Genomic DNA, 20,034 nt, shown 5'->3' on the forward strand with positions numbered 1-20,034 from the left:
CCAATTTTATGATTTTATGAGTAATAACTCACACTCTTAAGATGCACTAAACAAATTTTATAAATCCTCACTTCGTTGGGTTCATTTGAAAATTCTTTTAGATTCCTTAAAAATAATTTCTTACAAATCCCCAAAAAGATTTCAATGGGCTTTTCGCATCAGATTGTCATGACTGATTACATTTCAATTATACTAGAATAAGCTGTCAGAGGCACACAGTACAGCAACTCCCAACTTCTGTAGCAGTGTAAATCCTGTACTATGCAAACATATACATTCTAACGGTGTTATATTACATTTGGAACAGAGAAATGCAATGCTTCCAAGCTGTTGACATTTTACCTGAGCTGCTATTGGAAAATTAATAACTAAGTACCTTGTATGAAGTCATGGTGAATCTGTTGAAGACACAGACACAAGTGAGGGCTTAGCTAAAAGGCAATTGGAGATAAATAGTAATTGTGATTTTCCCGGAAAAATGGCTTTGAGCATTCATCTTCAATGCAAAAGCATATATTTTTTTTATAAAAAAATATATATATTTTTTTTAAATAACAAATAAGTCTTTTAACTTTTAAGCCTTAAATTATGCTTTAGCAATTGTATGGCCATGTAAGTGTTGGAGTAAGTGTTTCTCTTGCAGTACATTCAGTTACAATGCCATGACATAGAACGATCTCATTGCTTAGAGCTTTTAATTGTTTTTTTTTTTTAACAATAGGCGGACGGACACAGCAGACTGTAACCGAATAAATGTAAAAGCGGAATTGCATTTCCACCCACCAACCATTTTTTTAGCTGTCAGTTGAAAAGAAATAAAAAATGGGGAAATATTAAAAACCACTGCTTTCGCAGCAATATAAGGAAATGGACAATAAAATAAAATGAGGACAGATGTGTAGGACAGTTAATGGCAAAAGGAAAAAAATATTTCCAACGAAAAAAATGTTTCCCAAAAAAAAAATATAATGATAAAATAAAATTAAAAAATGATATAACAATAAACAAAAAATTATTAAATAGGTGGAAAATTAATAAATAGGTGAACAAAATAATTTATTTTAAATTTTGCCAACTTTTGCTATTTTTGTTATCTATTTTGGTTTTAGGTATTACTTTTTTTGTTTTTGCCCTTAGTCTTTTATATTTTTGTTAATTTGTTATTTTTTTATAATAAATTTTTTATATTTTACTTTTGCATGGTATGCCATAATTCGTCTGTCAAATCATATCACTAAAATTCCAACGAGAAAAAAAAGTTGACCTAATTTGTTATTATTTGTTTTCTTTCCACTTTAAATTGCTTAATCATAGCCTATGTATTGTATGAACTCATTAAGCGCAAATTTATAGCCTACTTTTAGGCGATGCAATATAATTGCCTATGATATAATGACATTATTGGCTTGACTCTATACGGCCCATCTCGAGACTTGTATAGAATGCAATAATGGCACAATATGACATTACATCCAATTCAATTGGCACTTTATGTGCTTAAAACTGTGTTAACGCACACATTTCAATGCCAACGTTATTTGTTGTTGGCCCCCTCAACGGGTCAAAGGAAGTCAATCAGTCAGTCATGCGTTTAGTGGCAAGCGTTGAACAGCACAGAACCCCAAGCAGAACGAACACATTAAGGATGGCGTCAAACGCTGAACATGAATGCCATGAAATTGAATTAATTTTTATGATAATGACACAGTGATGACATTGGTGTTTGGAGGCGATGACCATGCGCATATAACACCTAGATGCTACTGCCACATCCACTTCTCATCTCAAACCATAGCACTGAGGTTCGAATGCTGGACTATTGAGTTGCATTGGCTGCTCACCCAGTAAACTAAAACGTTAAACATTCACGACACTCACACACTCACGCACAATAGCAGCAAATTGTGTGCAAAAAGGCTTTGTTCGAAAAGCACCACAGATTATTTTCTCTCAGTGAGTAAATTTCAATTGAAGCTTAAGCAAAGTGAATTTATTTGCTTTTATCATTATGGGACGTCAATGCTGGTAAATATTTAAACGGCACATTGTGAGAGAAGAAAATAAATTGGAATACAAAAAACAACATGGCAAAGAAAAGAAGAAAGAAATGAAAGTGTACGACATACTTTAGGGCGTGGGAACATGTGTTGAAAAAAAAATAAAAGAAAAATTAATATCGATTTTTTTAAGGCGGTTAAAGTAAAATAAAAATAAAAACAAAATTAAAAATTAAATAGAAAAGAACACCTTATTTCTTTTAAATATATATATATAAAATTATATAGTAAACAAATTAAACATTTTAAATCAAAATAAAAAAATTTAATAAAAATATTCCCATAAGTATATAAAATATTTATAAAAAAATAAAATTAATTAAAAATTAATTTTTAATTCAATTAAAAATTAAATAAAAAAAGTAAAATAGATAAAAATAAAATAAAAAATATTAAAATTTGGATTCAATCTGAATGACCATGAGTAATATGTTAGGCGGGATTATTTGATGTATAACATATTAACATGCAGGTGAACAGTAATGTTTTTCTATGTGGTCTTTCAGCATCACATAAGCCAATTTCATAGGAATAATTTTATTAGAAAAATGTGCTACAGAGCCGAGAGCCTCGGAAGTCATCTGGATATGAGCAGAGTGATGGTAGTGAACAAGAATGTCTAGCTGCTATGTCTATGTACGCCAAAGTACATAAAAAAACGAGGAAAGCGTTGTGCAAAAATTTGGCAAGATTGGTCAAAAAATGCGCTTGCAGTAACTCTTGGGGTGAAAATCCGTCGATATACATATATGACAGCTATATCTGAATCTGCGCCAATTTCTATGAAATTCACCAGTTTTATCGAGAGTCATAAGAAAATCCTACCTGCAAAATTTCGAAAGAATCCATTTAAAACTGAGCACTTTCTTGCAAAATTTCTCAAAATCGGACCTAAATCTGAACCGATTTCGAGCAAACTTCTCACATAATGTGACGTTCGTCGAGGAAAGCGTTGAACGAAGTTTTGGGAAGATTGGTCAATAAGTAGAAGTGTAGTGGATCTAGGAGTTAAAATCGGGCGATATATTGGGTTGCCCAAAAAGTAATTGCGGATTTTTTAAAAGAAAGTAAATGCATTTTTAATAAAACTTAGAATGAACTTTAATCAAATATACTTTTTTTACACTTTTTTTCTAAAGCTAGCTAAAAATAATAGCTGATAACTGACAGAAGAAAGAATGCAATTACAGAGTCACAAGCCGTTGAAAAAATTTGTCAACGCCGACTATATGAAAAATCCGCAATTACTTTTTGGGCAACCCAATATATATAAATCTAAACCGATTTCCATGAAATTCACCACTAATGTCGAGAGTTGTAAAAAAATCGTCTTTCGAAATTTTGAGAGAAACCGTTAAGAAATGACCATTTTATTGCATTATTACTGAAATTCGGACGAACATATATATGGGAGCTATATCCAAATCTAAACCGATTTGTTCCAATTTCAATAGGCTTAGTCTCTAGGCCGAAAAAACATGCCTGTACCAAATTTTAAGATGATGAGATGAAAACTGCGACTTGTACTTTGTACACAAATTAACATGGACAGACGGACGGACAAATTCAAAGCAAAAAAAAAATTAAAATGTGATATATTAAAAGATTAATAAGTAAAAAACTATATAGTATATATATATATATATAAAGATTTCTAGGTTAATAATAAATAAAAATGAAATATAAATAAAACCAGATAAATAAAAATACAAATAAAATAAATAAAAAAAATGTCAAATCAAATAAATGAAATAAAAAAGTTAAATAATTAAAAACTAAATAAATAAAAATAAAATAAATAAAATAAATTATATATTATAAAATAAATTATTTTATTTATTTTATTTTTATTTATTTAGTTTTTAATTACTTAACTTAAAAATAAAATAAATAAACAAAATTAAATTGAATTAATAATAAAATAAAATTAAATGATTAAAAATAAATAAAAACCACCTCGAGCCAACCACCTCGAACTCGGATAAACATATCAACCTCAAACCGTACTTAGGTGGGACACGATACCAGACATCAACCAACTTAGGGGAGTGTTATTGAAAACAATTAAGGATTTTGTAACTAGCAAGGAATTCCTAATTTAAATTTTTCTTTTTCCAAGATTTTTTTTTAGTTTTTAGACCGCACAACAAGCCGATTACTGGCTAAGGTGTATGTCCATAGTGGCAAGGTGCGGATTAAAATTTACACCCTCTTTTCAATATAACCTAACCTCATTACTTCAAGTCCGGCGAAAAATACACAATTTATAACACTTTACCATCTATGTGTATCGAAATATGGTTCGATCTGGAACAAAATCGCCAGAGACGTCGAGGCTCTTACTCAATTCACTGTCCTAGACCATAAAATGGTAGATTGGTCTATAAGGAAGCTATATCTTAAAATAGACCTTACTTAGTACGAACTCATTGTGGGCTTTTTGGGCCCATGACCTTAAACCGGGACATCGTTATATATGTGAGCTATATCCAAATTTAGCCTGATTTAGGTCACATTAAACAGGGGTGTTGAAGAGCCTAATACCGCTCACTTTGACAAATTTCAGCGAAATCGATTAATAAATTCACATTTTTTGGGCCCAAGAACTTAAATCAGCAGATCGATCTATATCGGGTATACATCACGTTATAACCCATCTTCGATTTCAACAGACAGACGAACGGACTGACATGGCTAGATCGTCTAAGACGACGACTAAGAAAATATATACCTTATAGGGCCGGATATGGATATTGCGATGTGTTGCAAACGGAATGAAAATATGAATATGCCCCCATCGTGCGGTGGTGGGTATAATAAAACGAATAAAAAATATAATAAAACAAGTAAAGTAAAGCGTGCCAAGATCGACCGGGCCGAATTTATATACCCTTCACTATGGATCGCATTTTTTTAAATTCTCAATCCGTTATCTTTTTTTAGGCAAACAATGGATAATGTATAAAAATTGCTATGCTATATCGGTCATGGACCAATTCGAGCCATTATTGGTTTCGATGTTGAATACCATATTAGAAATCATTTCACCCAAGCCGATTAATAATTGCGCCCTCTAGAAGCCCAAGAAATCAAGGACCGAGATTGCTTTATATGGCAGCTATATCGAAACATGAACGGATATGGTACATTTACAATCCCCCCAATTTTTGTGCAAAATTTGAACCGGCTAGCTTTACTCCTTCGAAAGTTAGCGTGCTTTCGACAGAAGGACGGACATGGCTAGATCGACTTAAAATGACATGACGATCAAGAATATATTGGGTTGCCCAAAAAGTAATTGCGGATTTTTCATATAGTCGGCGTAGACAATTTTTTTCATCGGCTTGTGACTCTGTAATTTCTTTCTTTCTTCTGTCAGTTATCAGCTGTTACTTTTAGCTTCCTTTAGAAAAAATGTGTAAAAAAAGTATATTTGATTAAAGTTCATTCTAAGTTTTATTAAAAATGCATTTACTTTCTTTTAAAAAATCCGCAATTACTTTTTGGGCACCCCAATATATACTTTAAGTGGTCTCAGACGCATATTTCGAGGTGTTACAAACAGAACGACGAAATTAGTATACCCCCATCCTATGGTGAAGGGTATCAAAATTTAAATAGGAACAAAAATAATATTATTTATTTTAAATTTAAATCTAATAAATATACACCTAAAGGTTTGTTGCATGCTACCAATGTAACTCTTCTCTTGTAAACTACAATACATCACTTGATAGTTTTACAGCTTTTAGGAAGACTAGTTTCCCAAAGAAGTTTTAACACACTTCATTGCTTCACTGCAACAGAAAGACGTCTTATGTGCAGCTAATGAGGCATAGTAGAAACTATTTTATATATTTCATTTCAACTAAAGAAAATTTCTCTTAAAGTCATTGTTAACAAACTATGAAGGATGAACACAAAAAAAACACAAGGAGGAAATCAGAATTCGAAAAATATTTTGCAAGTTTAATGAATGCCAATGTTATGAAAGGAGAATGGAGGAAAAGTAGAAAAAGAAAAGTTAACTATTTCCTAGGAAGCTGCTACTTTATTTAAATTGCCAGCAATTGAGTTGTAACACAAACTATAAGTAATGTTCACGGTCTAATAAAATATGGGTATTGAGTTGAGATGAAATAAAAAAGGAGCACGGGGAAAAAAATAAAAATTAATTAAGATGCATTAAAACAGCTAAAAGTATGTAGTATACAAAAAAGCAATGCAACGCCTAAGGGTATGCACTATACTGTAAAGCCTTTAACAAAAGAAGGTATTTTATGCAATAAAAATGTATTGGCCCTAAGCCACGTGAACTGTTAACTAAAGATATACCATAAAAAACCTATACAATAAATTTAACCTTAAAAATAAAAATATTCTTTACCTAAAAGTATGCAGTAAAAAAATCAAACATTTGTATCTCTTAAGATTTTAATCTTCTTGTACTTAGGTCTGATTACAACACATTCTCAAATTTCTTCTTGGAACCATTTTGAAAATATTGTCCTTCTTTTCAAATTAGCTTCCTTATGCTTTAATGGAAAAAATCTGATACAAATTCCGAGTAATCCTTGGAATTTCTATTTTCACTTTTACCCATGTTTACTCTTCGTTTGCGACAGTCTTTTACGGCAATGTCTAAACAAAGTTGGCTAAAATAAATATAAACTTTTATGAGTTGTTCATTGCACAAATTTAGTAGAAAGTGAAAAAGTTTCAAAGACGTAAAAAGAAAAAAATGTAAAAAAAAGAATCTCAAACACTACAGTGCTACAAATTGTTATCAGCAATTTCACACATGAAGACTAGCTTAAGGGGTGTGCAAGCAAATTTAAGATTTGAGATATATGAGTTTGTAAAAAAATTGTTGTCAATGTTTGTCTTTGCTTTACAATTATTTTGTCAAAAAAATATACATTTCTCAATGTAATCTCATTACCATAATTGAGAAATCCTTACAAATGGCTGAAAACTTTAACACTTGACAAACACATCAAGTCCTCCAATTGCCTCCAGAGTTTCAAAAGTATCCACATTAACAAGTGTAAAAGTTAAATGAACATGTCAAAGGCTAATGTGAGTGTTAAAAGTAACAAATTGTTGTCTTCCAAGGAAAAATGTTTAAAGAAATTCAAAAGGCAGATGCCAAGGCTATTAGCACATACTAAAGAACAGTAAGAATCTGTGCGACTTGGGTATGTATGCCATGCTATGCGAGGATAGGCTGAAGAATTTCAAGAATTGTTTTAATAATACGAGGTTTATTTAAAACAAATTCGAAAAACATTATTAAGAAAATTTTTAATTATTTTAACGAAAATAAAAATAAGTAAAAAAAAAATTTAATTTAATCTGAAAACTTAGTTGACTAAAAATTTTTTTTAACAAAAAAAATTTAGATTTCTAATTATTTTTGGAGACTTAAGCTGGAGTCCATCTTGTTATATATGATGTCACGGTAGCCTATGTAGCAGTCGCCTAAGAAATGCTGACGACATTTGTAAGATCCTTGAAGCATGTATGTACAACAGAGCTTTTGACATATCCTTCATTATTGGTGGCGCCCGAGCAGGGACTTATTCCCAATCGACTATACGATTTGGACACCGCCACCCAGGGAGAATCAAGTCGAATAAATGATGTTGCACAATTGCCCAGATCTATTGTATATAAGTCAGTTACAGGCTGCAATCATTCCCACTGACAGGTTGACAGCAGAGTAACTTCGAAATAAACTGGCCAATGTATGTGCGAGACAAACAAAACTTTGAGTTGAAACGAAAAACCATGTCCACAGCAGTCCCCTAAGAAACTGCTGACAACATTTGTAAGGTCTTTGAGTAACGTAAAACTTCCCTACAATAAGGTGCAGAGAAATTCTTCATTATTGGCGCCCGAGCAGGGACTTAGACCAAATTGCACAGGGCAATAAAAACTGGCAGCAAAAAAGGCCAAGCGAACAAATTGACCTATAGGGACATATTAGGACCCAACTGAAAAATATTTAAGATTAGATAATAAATCAAACATAAAAAAAAATTGGGATGAAGTATCAGGCATCCGCTCCAGGCTAAAGAAAACTGCCAGCGAACATGTAAACCGATCGGAACAATATAGGACCTTCATTAAATGGGGGGAATGTTCTATCCAAAATACCCCCAAACAGTCCTGCGGACCGATCAGGACAAAATTGGGTTCACAAACAAAGTATTTGGTAGATGAGTACAAATATATAGTAGTTACATTTAGAGTTTCAAGAGATCCATAATAATTGGCGTCCGAACAGGAACTTATTTCAAATCGAACATATAACTTGGGCAACGCCACCGAGTGCAAAACATACACACAATAATACAAAATTGGACACCTTACCCTCAAGGAAATCACCAAGCAGACCTGTAGACCTATAGCGACATGTTAGGACTCAAATGGAAAATATTTAACAGTAGAATATGTATTAAATATCAACATTAAAATTTGGTATCAACTATCAGGGTGTCGCCCGGGTGACCATTCTCAATGTGGCAACTTAAATGATAGGTATGTGGTTCCAAGTCTTAGTAGGTACACCAATTTTCCTTTGGACTCTTTGTTGCACTCTTAAAATTTTTCTTTGCTTTACTTTGTTGAACTCCTAAAATAAACACCCGTTACTTGACAACACATGTCTTGTACGTCTGCCGGCATAAACGTATGTACATATAAAACACCTTGTTCAACAACATCGTTTTCCCAAAGAAGAAAATTTTACCTTTATGGAAAGCAAAGCAAAATTCTTATAACACAATAATGACAAAAAGATAATAATGGAATAAAGTTGATGGAAACAACAAAAGAAGTATAAATGAAAACCAAGTAAAAATATGATAAAATGTGATAACGAAACAATAACCGTTTAGAATAGAATAAGGAATACACAGAAGGTATATACGTACATACATATACAGCAGGTAGTGTGGCAAGAGCACAAAGGACCTAACTTGAAAGGGGTTGAAGTGAGGTAAAGAGATGATGGGGTTTCACGTTTGGGATGTTCGTTATGATGGTAATTTGAGTTACTTGTGCTACCAGGCGGCAGTGTTTAAGTGTTGTTCACCCAAATAATTTAGCTTTCAAAATCATTTGTCAATGCACAGGTGTGGAATGTGGCCTCATCAACACATACTCAAACACATGGCGGTTGTGTATTTTTTAAGGCATAAACCATATACACATATGTGTATAAACAACGCAATATGTAACAAAAGGTCTTAGGTTTTTCAAAAAGCCAATTATTAAGGAATTTTCAGTATTAAAAGAAAAAAATTTAATAGGGTCCTAAAAATATGCTACGTTTTTCGTAAATGTTGAAATAAAAAAACAATTCAAACTATATTCGAAAATTAGGGACTAAGAGAACGTTTTATCAAAATCGAAAACAACATGTGAAGAGATTTTGAAGTTTAAACAGGTTGTTAGTTCGATGCAACCTAAATATATGCTGTGGCTTTTTAAGATAATTTTAAACAAGAATCCCCCATTACAATTTAAAAAGTTTAAGCCAATGAAAACTATTTTGTAAACGAGACGGTAGTTGAGTTAGCAGCTATTTCGAAATACCAGGGTTACGGGTTCGAATTCCATCAAAGGATTTGATCTGCCCCTACTGGGGTGTTACTAGGGACAAAAATTATCTAAATGAATGTGATTTCAGACTGCCACTATATTCGAACCTAACCTATAAGACGAAATCCATTGGTAAAATAAAAAAACAATACTTTCTGTAAGCTGAGTATAAAAACACTGTCTTAAAATATGTTGTGATATATTTGAGGCTTGGACAATAATAATTCTGTTTAAGTACTATTGTTAGGAGGGATTCGAATTCTGGCAAGACCATTATTGAAAATTTTTTTCTTTTAATTCTTTAATCATTTTGGGCGAAACTTTTCTCTAGCTATACGATACTTTTGTTTAGGAGTCAATCAACTACACCACGTTATCATAACCCAAATGTTTCTTTATTTGGAAAAGCGTTGTAATACTTTTTTATAAACATAATATGCTTTATATAAAAAACCTTACACAAAGGCCCCTTACGATATGCTACATTATATTGTATTTTAAAACAAACTTAAACAATTACACATTTTGTAATAAAGGAGGACATAACTGTCACAAGCTCATTTTAATTTTCGTTAACAAAATATAATTAATGAAGCATAATTGTCACAAACTCTATTTAATTTTATTTAGCAAAATTTAATTAGTGCAGCATACTTTTAGGCAGTGAAACAATTAACTATTGTTTTCTTTGGCAAACAGGAAACCTCAAAAATGAATGGTGACACTAAATTCCCATTGTTTAACACCTTAAAGACACCAGCACCAGTATAATAAGAAAACCACCATATATACGCCACAGTTTTTGGTATGATTTACCTTTACCTTTCCCCAAAAGGGAATTCCGTAATTGTTAACACAGAAATCCAATTAATTTTCCAATGAAACGACAACACACACAGACACAATCTCACAAATCTTCATGTAATACTCTTTTTCATGCATTTAAACAAAGGCAATTAAAACATCTCGAATCAGAAATAAAAGGCAATTTTTATATTGCAAAGAGGATGAGAAAGAATATTTTAAACTTGTTCTCATCACAAACATTTCCAATAGCACCGACACGCACAATGAAGAAATTAAACGAATAACAACGCGACGTAGATGATACGATGTGAAATAAAACGCAATATATCCTGCGACAGGATGTCGTCTTACCGTGGTTTTAACCGTTTCACAGCACACAACAGACTAAAGCTTGCCAGTAGGGAGGACATATACAAACAACAGACAAACACATACACAATTACATTTACAATGGCAGCGCGCAAACAAATACCAAGTCAGACAGTCAGAGAGGCAGTCAAGTCAGCCAACCATTTAGTCACTCAGTCAGTCATAATGATAAAAACAAACTACACTGCTGAATGATATCAAAGTGTATGACACAACAGCAACAAAAAAATATACACAATAGGAAAGAACAGACGAGAGTACATTGAATAGACAAGGGGGACATCCAAAAAATATCCTTAACACCTCCACCATTCCGTCTGTGCACCAAAATAGGGAATTCCTAGCACAAAAAAACTAGAAAAGAGAAAAGGGAATAAAAAACTAATATTTTTTTGTTTTATTAGTTTAAAAAAATCAGAGGTCGAAAAGCTAAAATAACTCCAGCAAATTGTAGTAAATATACCCAAATTAGCAGCACAAAAAATTATAACGTTTTATGAAACAAACAAAAAATTACAAGATTGAAAAAAACATGGTTGGACTAACACTATAGATCTGAATATTATTCTGAACCCAAATCAGAGGACGTATAGACATCGGATGAAAAAGTGCCTATCACGGCAAGTGGAAGTGTATGTGTAAGTCTTAGTATAAGTATAAGTATAAGTATAAGTATAAGTATAAGTATAAGTATAAGTATAAGTATAAGTATAAGTATAAGTATAAGTATAAGTATAAGTATAAGTATAAGTATAAGTATAAGTATAAGTATAAGTATAAGTATAAGTATAAGTATAAGTATAAGTATAAGTATAAGTATAAGTATAAGTATAAGTATAAGTATAAGTATAAGTATAAGTATAAGTATAAGTATAAGTATAAGTATAAGTATAAGTATAAGTATAAGTATAAGTATAAGTATAAGTATAAGTATAAGTATAAGTATAAGTATAAGTATAAGTATAAGTATAAGTATAAGTATAAGTATAAGTATAAGTATAAGTATAAGTATAAGTATAAGTATAAGTATAAGTATAAGTATAAGTATAAGTATAAGTATAAGTATAAGTATAAGTATAAGTATAAGTATAAGTATAAGTATAAGTATAAGTATAAGTATAAGTATAAGTATAAGTATAAGTATAAGTATAAGTATAAGTATAAGTATAAGTATAAGTATAAGTATAAGTATAAGTATAAGTATAAGTATAAGTATAAGTATAAGTATAAGTATAAGTATAAGTATAAGTATAAGTATAAGTATAAGTATAAGTATAAGTATAAGTATAAGTATAAGTATAAGTATAAGTATAAGTATAAGTATAAGTATAAGTATAAGTATAAGTATAAGTATAAGTATAAGTATAAGTATAAGTATAAGTATAAGTATAAGTATAAGTATAAGTATAAGTATAAGTATAAGTATAAGTATAAGTATAAGTATAAGTATAAGTATAAGTATAAGTATAAGTATAAGTATAAGTATAAGTATAAGTATAAGTATAAGTATAAGTATAAGTATAAGTATAAGTATAAGTATAAGTATAAGTATAAGTATAAGTATAAGTATAAGTATAAGTATAAGTATAAGTATAAGTATAAGTATAAGTATAAGTATAAGTATAAGTATAAGTATAAGTATAAGTATAAGTATAAGTATAAGTATAAGTATAAGTATAAGTATAAGTATAAGTATAAGTATAAGTATAAGTATAAGTATAAGTATAAGTATAAGTATAAGTATAAGTATAAGTATAAGTATAAGTATAAGTATAAGTATAAGTATAAGTATAAGTATAAGTATAAGTATAAGTATAAGTATAAGTATAAGTATAAGTATAAGTATAAGTATAAGTATAAGTATAAGTATAAGTATAAGTATAAGTATAAGTATAAGTATAAGTATAAGTATAAGTATAAGTATAAGTATAAGTATAAGTATAAGTATAAGTATAAGTATAAGTATAAGTATAAGTATAAGTATAAGTATAAGTATAAGTATAAGTATAAGTATAAGTATAAGTATAAGTATAAGTATAAGTATAAGTATAAGTATAAGTATAAGTATAAGTATAAGTATAAGTATAAGTATAAGTATAAGTATAAGTATAAGTATAAGTATAAGTATAAGTATAAGTATAAGTATAAGTATAAGTATAAGTATAAGTATAAGTATAAGTATAAGTATAAGTATAAGTATAAGTATAAGTATAAGTATAAGTATAAGTATAAGTATAAGTATAAGTATAAGTATAAGTATAAGTATAAGTATAAGTATAAGTATAAGTATAAGTATAAGTATAAGTATAAGTATAAGTATAAGTATAAGTATAAGTATAAGTATAAGTATAAGTATAAGTATAAGTATAAGTATAAGTATAAGTATAAGTATATGTATAAGCTTCCAGTAATTTTTCACAAATTTCGACATCCCTGTCTAGCCCAGCATATCCTTTCACACCACTTCTCTATATCTCGTTGTAAAGGTTAAACCATTACAAGCATGCCACCAGATAAACTACATGGCAGCACAATGGAGAGGGTTCAAAGGTGAAGGGCAGAAGATAAATGATTACATACAACAAAAATGTTATATGAGCAGTATGAAGCGACGACAATGATAAAATGTAGAAAACGCTCCAATACGCAAGGGGCGAAAAAAATCGACAAATTTACTTTTGCTGCTGGTTGCCACTGATGTTTGCTGTTACTGATGACAATAAGCAGTTTCGGATTTCCATATTGAACGTCACATAATGGAAATTACCTATTAATGGATAACTTGTGTTCTTTGGGTGTATATGAATGTGTGTGAAAAAAACAGTAAATCCTTTGCTCGATAAAAAGGCCTGTCAATAAAATTATTTGTCCAATAATAAGCTCTGAACGGACTTGGAGTTTTTTTGTCAATGTTCATAACTTCGTTTGCCCCCAAAAGCGCAGTTCCATTGAACTTTTAGTATACGACATTTTTTGTTGACCTATGAAACATAGTTCAGGGCTGTGTATGTAATTAACTAATTGTTGCATACTTTTTGGTGAGGGCACAATAATCCCATATATATATACACACAAATATATTAGCAAATTAGTTAACATTAGAATATGGTAAATGTCTATAATTTTCTGTAATGCTGATTCATTTGATAAACCAACCTTACCGGGCAGAGGGCTTATTAATCAAAACTGAAAGCAAACATTTGCTATAAAGTGCTTATCATGAGTCATTGATTGTTTTTGAAATTAAATCGACGCTTTTATTTTGGATACCCAAACCAGTAGTACTCCATCTCTTTTTTCACTAACTTTTGCCTTTTATTAATACTAATTTGATATCATTAACGTAATTTGCACACTGGGAAATAGTTGCGACCCTCTGTTAATCTCTTGAGCATACTTAATCATAATGACCACTGCTTTTACTATACGTACAAGTATTTAATATTGTGAAGCATAATTTTAGGGTGTATTAAGTAAACGTTATGATTAATTATGTAAACCTAATTGAAATATGTGAAGCGTGTTGGCAAAGGCCGTGACTTATGGGACATATATACCTGTTAGAAGTTTTCGTATTTAAATATAAAGCATAAGGTAGACTAGTTAAAAAAGTTGCATACTTTACGGCAATCAAATAAAGCTGATACAATGTGGATTTAATTAAAAAATAAAAATTATTCCATTGCAGAAAAATCTCAGATCATTGATCAATCATCCGATCCTATCAACTAAAATTGTAAAATTAAAGTGATCTTCGCCCTAACAGGCAAAAAAAAATGAAAAATTAAAATAAATTACGTAATAAAAATAAAACTAAAAATAATTAAAATTATCGAAAAAATTAAATAATATGAAAAAAATTAATCTTGGAAAAGCTATCACCCTAAGGTTAGCTCAAAATCGCTTCATTGAAAACTGAAAATAATTTTTGGCGTGAACGCTTTACCGTGTGTAGCATATTTTACGGAGTTGTTTATATGTGCGCACATGTAGTGCCAAATCAAAATTCAACCAACCGTGCCGGCATAAAGAACTCTGGCAAATACTTGACAAGCATGATGTGTTTAAGGAAAATTGGAATTTGTGTAGCATCATTAAGCGGCTTATTTAACCCATGTTGGTATGTGAATGATATTAAGTAGGGAAAAGAGGGAGGGAAAAGAGATTTTCATCATATCCCGAAAAAGTTTGAAACAAGTGGTTATATTTATTATCCCCTTTATTAATCTGTGTCATGCAGAGACCACAAAAGTTCACACTTCGTTTTGGCCTCCATATGGATTGTTCTCCGAGAAAACAGTGGCTAAAATGTTCACCTAAGTTGCGTAGCTTGCGAACTAAATAGTTCAATAGAATGGATCAAATGGAGGATCTACTGGACTAACTGAACGAACTAATTAACTAACAAATGAATGAGATGAGCGAACTAGTTAACGAAATGAAAAAACTAAGGGACCTAGTGAACTAACTGAACGAATTAAATAAACGAACTAATGAACTAACAAGTGAATGAGCTGAACGAACTGGTTAACGAAATGAACCAACTAAGGGACATAGTGAACTAACTGAACGAATTAAATAAACGAAACAATGAACTAACAAGTGAATCAGTTTAAAGAACCAACGGGTCAACTGAAGGATGTAGTGAACTAACTAAACGAACTTCTTAACTAAGCAAACTAGTTAACTTAACGAACTAGTGATCTAACTGATCAAATTAGTTCACTGAGTTAAAATTACTAGCCAACACTATTAACTCATCTTACATCAGTGCCAAGTTTGGTGCATACAGATATATTTTTCTATGTAGCCCTCATAAACAGCTATACTCCAATACTTAGTGTTAGCCCTTTCAGAACAAGTGGAACCGAACCCAAACCCCCTATATTCCAAATCAGAGTTTCAAATATAGGGTTTCAGCACTTAAGGAAAAGTATTTATGAAGAGGGTACAAAACTGAAAGCAAAATGGGATTGCATATCATGGAAGACTGCCTCATGTTAACCGATCAGCACAATATGGAACTCAAATAAAATATATTTGAGAGTAAAGTACAAACCAGATATTCAAAAAAGAGCCTGAGTGCGGGAGCATGAAAACAGAGGAATCCAATGAATGATATATAGAAGAAGATTACAAGTTTAGCATTCGAATTGAAATGATTAAAACCCAAAACTTGGGACGATTCAATGCCTCACTGTCGAAATTCAATGAACCGGCATGTAGGACAATATGGAACTCATACATTGGAGATAAAATATCAGAAGGGACAACTCTACACCAAAAATATGAATATATGGATTGATCAGCAAAATATAAGGAATGGAGGAAAAATTACAAATCAGGCGGGACATCCATAAAAAAATTTTAAAAATTAAAAAAAGGTTTAAAAGAATATTGTAAAAATTTTTTCTATTGGATGAAATGTTGGCTAAATTAAAATTTTTCTTTACAAAAATATTGACAACATTTTTACGGGTTCAAATCCCGGCGTTAACATAAGAAAAATTTTCAGCGGTGGGTTTACCCTTACTAATGCCGGTGACATTTTTGAGGCATTCTCCCATGTTAAGACTTCAAGTGGTCACTATGCGCCACGCCATTCGGACTCGGCAAAAAAGCAAGCCCCGTATCATTGCGCTTAAAAATTTATCGGACTGCACTCATTGATATGAGAGAAGTATCCCCAGTTCCTTAATACAATGTTCATGGTACATTTAGGTGAGGCTAGGTCAGGTTTAAGTGGCAGTCCGCCGTCAGACTCACTTTGACGGATTCGTCCATTGTGATAACACAGGAACAGAAGAAGGAAAATGCCTACAGTTAAAAAGGGGACATTTAGTAGTAGGAGATGTAAAATTTGGTAAGACAAAATATAAAATATTTGTATAGAAAAAAATTTATAAAATTTTTAATCGATTAAAATTTTGACATAAAATTATAAAAAAAAAACTAATTTAATTTGTTGACAAGAGGAATACAATGAATGCAAAAAGCCATAGAGGTGAGTTGGAGTCTGTTTGAAGAGATATTGCTCAGTGAAAAAGCTTACAGCGAACAGTCTGGTAGTAGTAGTTGAGATTTCACATAGGATTTGTGTTTATGATCTCAACTATAAGTACTACGAACAACAGGCTGTGAACTGTAGGCCGGTCAGACGGACGGATATAGTTCACGCTGGTGCCGATGAGATAATGAAACCCAATTAACGAAACGCGTCCACCAGTGGGCGACATGTGTCCTGCCTTGTCTGAGGAACTGGCAATTTCTTTTCTTCAAGACTCAATTATCAATCTCTCCTTTGGATCTTGCATTCGCTTGGTCATTAAGCTCGACTTGAAAGACAATGAAACAACAAACTTAATTTAATTTAGAAAAATATTAAAAAAAAAAAAAATCTAAAATTAAAAACAAAAATATTTTAACAATTTCTTGATTAAGCCAAAATTTTGTCCAATAAAATTTTTTTTTGGGAAATTTTTATATTTTTTTTAAATTTTGTCAACATTTTCATTAACTAGAATATGAGCCAAAATTTTTTTTTTATAAAAACTTTTCATAGAAAAAATTTTTCATAGAATAAAAATTAGAAATTTCAATGATCTGCTAAACTATAGGCCGGAAGGACGGATAGTATGATTTGCGATTATGGGTTGGATGATGTTTTTACTAAGCATCGACAAAACGCGTCCACTTCTTCTTCCATATTAGGTGTGACGGCTTATGCTGCAGTATGCTGCATTTGTATCGTATTTGTTGCGAAAATGCCTCTATGATATAAATACCGCATTAACCACGCTCGACAACCCTGTATATTAGCTGTACTTTTCCCAATGCATGTGCTTTCGTATAATGACAGATGTTTTTTCTGCCACAATTACACTACTCCCATGGTATGCACATCATTCTGTGCATCTGTTGGAAGTTGTGTTGATGGCTTCGAATGCTAGACAAAGGCAACGGCTCTCATTGTTGTGCCCAGGTTCGAAACGAGGCCGGGCTCTGCCCAATTTTTTTAATTTTTCAAGTTTTTTGCCTGTTAGGGCGTAGATCATTAGGTTTCACAATTTTTGTTTGTTTCTCTTTCGAGTCGAGCTCAATAATTGGAAACTTTCCTGTGGATGGAAAAGAAGTTTTTATATATTATTTTTTTATTTTCGAATTTTTTCAATTTTGGTTTTTAAAAAATAATTTTTTTTCTTACCCCAATGGGTTAACTCCACTTGTTAATCAGGCTGTATGCATACAACTCACAGACAGAATTTAAATAAGAAAATTTCCGAATGTCTCTGCTCAACCAACACAGATCGAGGTCAAAGCAAACAAAAAAACAGAGAAGTAAGAATATTTGCGAGTATCCTTTTAATACAAATGCAGGCAAGTAATCTATATTCCGCCCCCACAAACTGATTTTCCTCAAAAAATGTTTCCGCTCCCATTTTGAACACTACCAAAGTGAACTATTCTATGGAAAATCCCTTAAGAAAGAAAAAAAAAATAAAAGCAACAAAACTGAAAACTTTTGTACGTGGCGTGTAAAATGTTTGCTTTGCAGGAATAACTTTAGAGTTGGCACCCAGGGAGCAGAAAAGCGATTTTGTGGTGTCACATTTGAACACTGCTAGTAAAATGTGCAATGTGCAAAGCAGTAGGGAGGTGGAAGAAGTAGAAGAATAAAAAACTAGTGAAAGTTAAGTAAGAAGTACAAAAAAAGGTTCATTGGCTCAAAAGTAAATATTTATGAGAAAAGACAAATGATTTTACCAAAGTTCATTTGAAAGTAAAAGATGGTTCACAACAATGTTGTTAGTATTAAATTTAAAAAAAAAAATTTGATATTTGGTAAGTCAGAAACAAAAGCTTTAATAAGGCTTTTGACTTGACGCCTAAATGTATGCTTAAGATTTCAATCAAATTATTTGAAATTATACTTATTTCTTGAATAAACATGCAAATTTATTTTTCAACAAACAACTTTAACAAAATATATATTTCTTTAATTGAACAATTTCCAAAATTGTCATTAATCAGAAAACAATATCCATGTTTTATTAAATTAGTTCCTCTAATACATGCATACAAAAACACTCACAATGATATACAAATATTTAGTCACGTTCCCTATATATACAAAATAATTCTGAATATACACAAGCTAACGAACGAGGGGGCAAATGGGTCGAATAGAAACGTTAAGCAGTAAGGAATTTTTTACTTTGAATTGATGGAATACCCAGAAAGAAGAATAGAGCTTCCACCATATCAACCATTGCATTTCCTTTATAACTTTATTCCAACCCCCACCCCTTCGCCAACCTATGGTTTCGGTGATTGGCAAAACAAAAACTCAATTCACAACTGAGAGATCCCTTAGTAGGGAAAAAAGTAAATCAACTTTAACAGTTCTGCCACATAAGGGGACCATTGAATGCTTGGATGAATGGAAACTTTATTGTCTGCTTTTTTTTTCTTTTATCCGATATAGTATAGGTGTCAATATAATAGAATTTTGCAGCCTAACATAGCGTAAACAAGTAACGAGATTAGTTTGATGAGGGTGGTTGGTTGGCTCGTTTGCCAAATTGCAAGCAATTTGAAATTAAATCATAAATATTTTATTAAATTGAATTTTTGATTACAAATCAATACCCCCCATGCAGGAACAAGGAACAATTTTTGTTTGTGATTTAAGAAGTAAAAAAAAAATTAAATTTTTTAGATAACAAAAAGAAAAAAGAAAATTAGCAAAATGTCAGTTACATACGATTTATTTCTAAAAAACTTACACGGGTATTCACAAAACTTAATGTTGATTTAAAATTGGTTTATTTCACAGATTTCTTTTATAAAACTGTCAAATAAACCTATTTCAAACCTACATTACATTTTGTGAATAAGGCTATTTTTGCTATTTTTAAAAACTTTATGTATATATTTAGGCTGTTTAAATAAAGACCCTTGTGGCATCTCTGATGTAAAGCTTTTATAAAATTTTTGCTGCACGACTAATGTATTCCAACTTTGGACGGGCCCAAACCTGAACAACCAAAAGCACAAAACAGCAGTTAAAAAAACTAATTATGAGTAAAACTTTCACTCATATAGTGCTAAAGAATTATGCACTCTTTATGAATTCAAAAACTTCTTAACTAGGAAATATTTTTACTTAGTTTAAGTTTATATTTTACATAAC

General features: G+C 31.0%; 1 protein-coding gene across 6 annotated transcripts in view; it reads right to left on the reverse strand.

Moving 5' to 3' along the window:
• Positions 1-20,034, reverse strand: part of LOC106084304 (afadin) — a 192,147-nt gene that overhangs the window by 50,826 nt on the left and 121,287 nt on the right. The window contains exon 1 of one of the 6 annotated variants that reach the window (XM_013247880.2): positions 10,482-10,816. The exons of the other annotated variants lie outside the window; for them this stretch is intronic. The gene's annotated coding sequence lies outside the window, so the exon portion shown is untranslated. Of the gene's footprint in view, positions 1-10,481; positions 10,817-20,034 lie in introns of those variants that run through there. 6 annotated transcript variants of the gene reach the window in all.

Source organism: Stomoxys calcitrans, chromosome 2, assembly GCF_963082655.1.
Source record: "Stomoxys calcitrans chromosome 2, idStoCalc2.1, whole genome shotgun sequence".
In the NCBI taxonomy this organism is placed as follows: Eukaryota; Metazoa; Arthropoda; class Insecta; order Diptera; family Muscidae; genus Stomoxys; species Stomoxys calcitrans.